The following is a 9,304-nucleotide window of genomic DNA, read 5'->3' on the forward strand; positions in this document are numbered from 1 at the left end:
ATGGCTTTTTTGTCACATTTTGGACGACATACTAACCTATGACTTTTTTGTCACATTTTGGACGACATACTAACCTATGACTTTTTTGTCATATTTCAGACGACATACTAACCTCTGACTTTTTTGTCATATTTCAGACGACATACTAGCCTATGACTTTTTTGTCATATTTTAAACAACATACTAACGTATGACTTTTTTGACTGATTTTGGACGACATATTAACCTATGACTTTTTTGACTGATTTTGGACGACATACTAACCTATGACTTTTTTGTCACATGTTGGACGACATACTAACCTATGACTTTTGTCACATTTCGGACGACATACTAACCTATGACTTTTTTGTCACATTTTGGACGACATACTAACCTATGACTTTTTTGACTGATTTTGGACGACATACTAACCTATGACTTTTTTGTCATATTTCAGACGACATACTAACCTATGACTTTTTTGACTGATTTTGGATGACATACTAACCTATGACTTTTTTGACTGATTTTGGACGACATACTAACCTATGACTTTTTTGTCTCATTTTGGACGACATACTAACCTATGACTTTTTTCTCACATTTTGGACGACATACTAACCTATGACTTTTTTGTCATATTTCAGACGACATACTAACCTATGACTTTTTTGTCACATTTTGATCGACATACTAACCTATGAGTTTTTTGTCATATTTTGATCGACATACTAACCTATGGCTTTTTTGTCACATTTTGGACGACATACTAACCTATGACTTTTTTGTCACATTTTGGACGACATACTAACCTATGACTTTTTTGTCACATTTCAGACGACATACTAACCTATGACTTTTTTGACTGATTTTGGACGACATACTAACCTATGAGTTTTTTGTCATATTTCAGACGACATACTAACCTATGACTTTTTTGTCATATTTTGAACAACATACTAACGTATGACTTTTTTGACTGATTTTGGACGACATATTAACCTATGACTTTTTTGACTGATTTTGGACGACATACTAACCTATGACTTTTTTGTCACATGTTGGACGACATACTAACCTATGACTTTTGTCACATTTTGGACGACATACTAACCTATGACTTTTTTGTCATATTTCAGACGACATTCTTACCTATGACTTTTTTGACTGATTTTGGACGACATACTAACCTATGACTTTTTTGACTGATTTTGGACAACATACTAACCTATGACTTTTTTGTCACATTTTGATCGACATACTAACCTATGGCTTTATTGTCACATTTTGGACGACATACTTACCTATGACTTTTTTGACTGATTTTGGACGACATACTAACCTATGACTTTTTTGACTGATTTTGGACGACATACTAACCTATGACTTTTTTGTCACATTTTGAACAACATACTAACCTATGACTTTTTTGTCACATTTTGATCGACATACTAACCTATGACTTTTTTGACTGATTTTGGACGGCATACTAACCTATGACTTTTTTGACTGATTTTGGACGACATACTAACCTATGACTTTTTTGACTGATTTTGGACGACATACTAACCTATGACATTTTTGACTGATTTTGGACGACATACTAACCTATGACTTTTTTGTCATATTTTGAACAACATACTAATGTATGACTTTTTTGACTGATTTTGGACGACATACTAACCTATGACTTTTTTGTCACATTTTGGACGACATACTAACCTATGACTTTTTTGTCACATTTCGGACAGCATACTAACCTATGACTTTTTTGTAATATTTTGAACAACATACTAACCTATGACTTTTTTGACTGATTTTGGACGACATACTAACCTATGACTTTTTTGTCACATTTCGGACGACATACTAACCTATGAGTTTTTTGACTGATTTTGGACGACATACTAACCTATGACTTTTTTGTCATATTTGGACAACATACTAACCTATGACTTTTTTGTCATATTTGGACAACATACTAACCTATGACTTTTTTGACTGATTTTGGACGTCATATTAACCTATGACTTTTTTGACTGATTTTGGACGACATACTAACCTATGACTTTTTTGACTGATTTCAGACGACATACTAACCTATGACTTTTTTGACTGATTTTGGACGACATACTAACCTATGACTTTTTTGTCATATTTCAGACGACATACTAACCTATGACTTTTTTGTCACATTTTGGACGACATACTAACCTATGACTTTTTTGTCATATTTCAGACGACATACTAACCTATGACTTTTTTGTCACATTTTGATCGACATACTTACCTATGACTTTTTTGTCACATTTTGGAAGACATACTAACCTATGACTTTTTTGTCACATTTTGATCGACATACTAACCTATGACTTTTTTGTCATATTTTGAACGACATACTAACCTATGACTTTTTTGACTGATTTTGGACGACATACTAACCTATGACTTTTTTGTCACATTTCGGACGACATACTAACCTATGACTTTTTTGTCATATTTCAGATGACATACTAACCTATGACTTTTTTGTCATATTTTGAACGACATACTAACCTATGACTTTTTTGACTGATTTTGGACGACATACTAACCTATGACTTTTTTGACTAATTTTGGACGACATACTAACCTATGACATTTTTGACTGTTTTTGGACGGCATACTAACCTATGACTTTTTTGACTGATTTTGGACGACATACTAACCTATGACTTTTTTGACTGATTTTGGACGACATACTAACCTATGACATTTTTGACTGTTTTTGGACGACATACTAACCTATGACTTTTCTAACTGATTTTGGACAACATACTAACCTATGACTTTTTTGACTGATTTTGGACGACATACTTACCTATGGCTTTTTTGTCACATTTTGGACGACATACTAACCTATGACTTTTTTGACTGATTTTGGACGACATACTAACCTATGACTTTTTCGTCACATTTTGATCGACATACTAACCTATGACTTTTTTGACTGATTTTGGACGACATACTTACCAATGGCTTTTTTGTCACATTTTGGACGACATACTAACCTATGACTTTTTTGACTGATTTTGGACGACATACTAACCAATGACTTTTTTGTCACATTTTGGACGACATACTAACCTATGAGTTTTTTGACTGATTTTGGACGACATACTAACCTATGAGTTTTTTGTCATATTTCAGACGACATACTAACCTATGACTTTTTTGTCATATTTTGAACAACATACTAACCTATGACTTTTTTGTCACATTTTGGAAGACATACTAACCTATGACTTTTTTGACTGATTTTGGACGACATACTAACCTATGACTTTTTTGTCATATTTCAGACGACATACTAACCTATGACTTTTTTGACTGATTTTGGACGACATACTAACCTATGACTTTTTTGACTGATTTTGGACGACATACTAACCTATGACTTTTTTGTCTCATTTTGGACGACATACTAACCTATGACTTTTTTCTCACATTTTGGACGACATACTAACCTATGACTTTTTTGTCATATTTCAGACGACATACTAACCTATGACTTTTTTGTCACATTTTGAACGACATACTAACCTATGAGTTTTTTGTCATATTTTGATCGACATACTAACCTATGGCTTTTTTGTCACATTTTGGACGACATACTAACCTATGACTTTTTTGTCACATTTTGGACGACATACTAACCTATGACTTTTTTGTCACATTTCAGACGACATACTAACCTATGACTTTTTTGACTGATTTTGGACGACATACTAACCTATGACTTTTTTGTCATATTTCAGACGACATACTAACCTATGACTTTTTTGTCACATTTTGGACGACATACTAACCTATGACTTTTTTGTTATATTTCAGACGACATACTAACCTATGACTTTTTTGTCACATTTTGATCGACATACTTACCTATGACTTTTTTGTCACATTTTGGAAGACATACTAACCTATGACTTTTTTGTCACATTTTGATCGACATACTAACCTATGACTTTTTTGTCATATTTTGAACGACATACTAACCTATGACTTTTTTGACTGATTTTGGACGACATACTAACCTATGACTTTTTTGTCACATTTCGGACGACATACTAACCTATGACTTTTTTGTCATATTTCAGATGACATACTAACCTATGACTTTTTTGTCATATTTTGAACGACATACTAACCTATGACTTTTTTGACTGATTTTGGACGACATACTAACCTATGACTTTTTTGACTAATTTTGGACGACATACTAACCTATGACATTTTTGACTGTTTTTGGACGGCATACTAACCTATGACTTTTTTGACTGATTTTGGACGACATACTAACCTATGACTTTTTTGACTGATTTTGGACGACATACTAACCTATGACATTTTTGACTGTTTTTGGACGACATACTAACCTATGACTTTTCTAACTGATTTTGGACAACATACTAACCTATGACTTTTTTGACTGATTTTGGACGACATACTTACCTATGGCTTTTTTGTCACATTTTGGACGACATACTAACCTATGACTTTTTTGACTGATTTTGGACGACATACTAACCTATGACTTTTTCGTCACATTTTGATCGACATACTAACCTATGACTTTTTTGACTGATTTTGGACGACATACTTACCAATGGCTTTTTTGTCACATTTTGGACGACATACTAACCTATGACTTTTTTGACTGATTTTGGACGACATACTAACCAATGACTTTTTTGTCACATTTTGGACGACATACTAACCTATGAGTTTTTTGACTGATTTTGGACGACATACTAACCTATGAGTTTTTTGTCATATTTCAGACGACATACTAACCTATGACTTTTTTGTCATATTTTGAACAACATACTAACCTATGACTTTTTTGTCACATTTTGGACGACATACTAACCTATGACTTTTTTGACTGATTTTGGACGACATACTAACCTATGACTTTTTTGTCATATTTCAGACGACATACTAACCTATGACTTTTTTGACTGATTTTGGATGACATACTAACCTATGACTTTTTTGTCATATTTCAGACGACATACTAACGTATGACTTTTTTGACTGATTTTGGACGACATATTAACCTATGACTTTTTTGACTGATTTTGGACGACATACTAACCTATGACTTTTTTGTCACATGTTGGACGACATACTAACCTATGACTTTTGTCACATTTTGGACGACATACTAACCTATGACTTTTTTGTCATATTTCAGACGACATACTTACCTATGACTTTTTTGACTGATTTTGGACGACATACTAACCTATGACTTTTTTGACTGATTTTGGACAACATACTAACCTATGACTTTTTTGTTACATTTTGATCGACATACTAACCTATGGCTTTATTGTCACATTTTGGACGACATACTTACCTATGACTTTTTTGACTGATTTTGGACGACATACTAACCTATGACTTTTTTGACTGATTTTGGACGACATACTAACCTATGACTTTTTTGTCACATTTTGAACAACATACTAACCTATGACTTTTTTGTCACATTTTGATCGACATACTAACCTATGACTTTTTTGACTGATTTTGGACGGCATACTAACCTATGACTTTTTTGACTGATTTTGGACGACATACTAACCTATGACTTTTTTGACTGATTTTGGACGACATACTAACCTATGACATTTTTGACTGTTTTTGGACTCATACTAACCTATGACTTTTCTGACTGATTTTGGACGACATACTAACCTATGACTTTTTTGACTGATTTTGGACGACATACTTACCTATGGCTTTTTTGTCACATTTTGGACGACATACTAACCTATGACTTTTTTGACTGATTTTGGACGACATACTAACCTATGACTTTTTCGTCACATTTTGATCGACATACTAACCTATGACTTTTTTGACTGATTTTGGACGACATACTTACCTATGGCTTTTTTGTCACATTTTGGACGACATACTAACCTATGACTTTTTTGACTGATTTTGGACGACATACTAACCTATGACTTTTTTGTCACATTTTGGACGACGTACTAACCTATGACTTTTTTGTCACATTTTGGACGACATACTAACCTATGAGTTTTTTGACTGATTTTGGACGACATACTAACCTATGAGTTTTTTGTCATATTTCAGACGACATACTAACCTATGACTTTTTTGACTGATTTTGGACGACATACTAACCTATGACTTTTTTGACTGATTTTGGACGACATACTAACCTATGACTTTTTTGTCTCATTTTGGACGACATACTAACCTATGACTTTTTTCTCACATTTTGGACGACATACTAACCTATGACTTTTTTGTCATATTTCAGACGACATACTAACCTATGACTTTTTCGTCACATTTTGATCGACATACTAACCTATGACTTTTTTGACTGATTTTGGACGACATACTTACCAATGGCTTTTTTGTCACATTTTGGACGACATACTAACCTATGACTTTTTTGACTGATTTTGGACGACATACTAACCAATGACTTTTTTGTCACATTTTGGACGACATACTAACCTATGAGTTTTTTGACTGATTTTGGACGACATACTAACCTATGAGTTTTTTGTCATATTTCAGACGACATACTAACCTATGACTTTTTTGTCATATTTTGAACAACATACTAACCTATGACTTTTTTGTCACATTTTGGAAGACATACTAACCTATGACTTTTTTGACTGATTTTGGACGACATACTAACCTATGACTTTTTTGTCATATTTCAGACGACATACTAACCTATGACTTTTTTGACTGATTTTGGACGACATACTAACCTATGACTTTTTTGACTGATTTTGGACGACATACTAACCTATGACTTTTTTGTCTCATTTTGGACGACATACTAACCTATGACTTTTTTCTCACATTTTGGACGACATACTAACCTATGACTTTTTTGTCATATTTCAGACGACATACTAACCTATGACTTTTTTGTCACATTTTGAACGACATACTAACCTATGAGTTTTTTGTCATATTTTGATCGACATACTAACCTATGGCTTTTTTGTCACATTTTGGACGACATACTAACCTATGACTTTTTTGTCACATTTTGGACGACATACTAACCTATGACTTTTTTGTCACATTTCAGACGACATACTAACCTATGACTTTTTTGACTGATTTTGGACGACATACTAACCTATGACTTTTTTGTCATATTTCAGACGACATACTAACCTATGACTTTTTTGTCACATTTTGGACGACATACTAACCTATGACTTTTTTGTTATATTTCAGACGACATACTAACCTATGACTTTTTTGTCACATTTTGATCGACATACTTACCTATGACTTTTTTGTCACATTTTGGAAGACATACTAACCTATGACTTTTTTGTCACATTTTGATCGACATACTAACCTATGACTTTTTTGTCATATTTTGAACGACATACTAACCTATGACTTTTTTGACTGATTTTGGACGACATACTAACCTATGACTTTTTTGTCACATTTCGGACGACATACTAACCTATGACTTTTTTGTCATATTTCAGATGACATACTAACCTATGACTTTTTTGTCATATTTTGAACGACATACTAACCTATGACTTTTTTGACTGATTTTGGACGACATACTAACCTATGACTTTTTTGACTAATTTTGGACGACATACTAACCTATGACATTTTTGACTGTTTTTGGACGGCATACTAACCTATGACTTTTTTGACTGATTTTGGACGACATACTAACCTATGACTTTTTTGACTGATTTTGGACGACATACTAACCTATGACATTTTTGACTGTTTTTGGACGACATACTAACCTATGACTTTTCTAACTGATTTTGGACAACATACTAACCTATGACTTTTTTGACTGATTTTGGACGACATACTTACCTATGGCTTTTTTGTCACATTTTGGACGACATACTAACCTATGACTTTTTTGACTGATTTTGGACGACATACTAACCTATGACTTTTTCGTCACATTTTGATCGACATACTAACCTATGACTTTTTTGACTGATTTTGGACGACATACTTACCAATGGCTTTTTTGTCACATTTTGGACGACATACTAACCTATGACTTTTTTGACTGATTTTGGACGACATACTAACCAATGACTTTTTTGTCACATTTTGGACGACATACTAACCTATGAGTTTTTTGACTGATTTTGGACGACATACTAACCTATGAGTTTTTTGTCATATTTCAGACGACATACTAACCTATGACTTTTTTGTCATATTTTGAACAACATACTAACCTATGACTTTTTTGTCACATTTTGGACGACATACTAACCTATGACTTTTTTGACTGATTTTGGACGACATACTAACCTATGACTTTTTTGTCATATTTCAGACGACATACTAACCTATGACTTTTTTGACTGATTTTGGATGACATACTAACCTATGACTTTTTTGTCATATTTCAGACGACATACTAACGTATGACTTTTTTGACTGATTTTGGACGACATATTAACCTATGACTTTTTTGACTGATTTTGGACGACATACTAACCTATGACTTTTTTGTCACATGTTGGACGACATACTAACCTATGACTTTTGTCACATTTTGGACGACATACTAACCTATGACTTTTTTGTCATATTTCAGACGACATACTTACCTATGACTTTTTTGACTGATTTTGGACGACATACTAACCTATGACTTTTTTGACTGATTTTGGACAACATACTAACCTATGACTTTTTTGTTACATTTTGATCGACATACTAACCTATGGCTTTATTGTCACATTTTGGACGACATACTTACCTATGACTTTTTTGACTGATTTTGGACGACATACTAACCTATGACTTTTTTGACTGATTTTGGACGACATACTAACCTATGACTTTTTTGTCACATTTTGAACAACATACTAACCTATGACTTTTTTGTCACATTTTGATCGACATACTAACCTATGACTTTTTTGACTGATTTTGGACGGCATACTAACCTATGACTTTTTTGACTGATTTTGGACGACATACTAACCTATGACTTTTTTGACTGATTTTGGACGACATACTAACCTATGACATTTTTGACTGTTTTTGGACTCATACTAACCTATGACTTTTCTGACTGATTTTGGACGACATACTAACCTATGACTTTTTTGACTGATTTTGGACGACATACTTACCTATGGCTTTTTTGTCACATTTTGGACGACATACTAACCTATGACTTTTTTGACTGATTTTGGACGACATACTAACCTATGACTTTTTCGTCACATTTTGATCGACATACTAACCTATGACT

Source organism: Solea solea, chromosome 12 (genome assembly GCF_958295425.1).
Source record: "Solea solea chromosome 12, fSolSol10.1, whole genome shotgun sequence".
NCBI classification, from domain to species: domain Eukaryota; kingdom Metazoa; phylum Chordata; class Actinopteri; order Pleuronectiformes; family Soleidae; genus Solea; species Solea solea.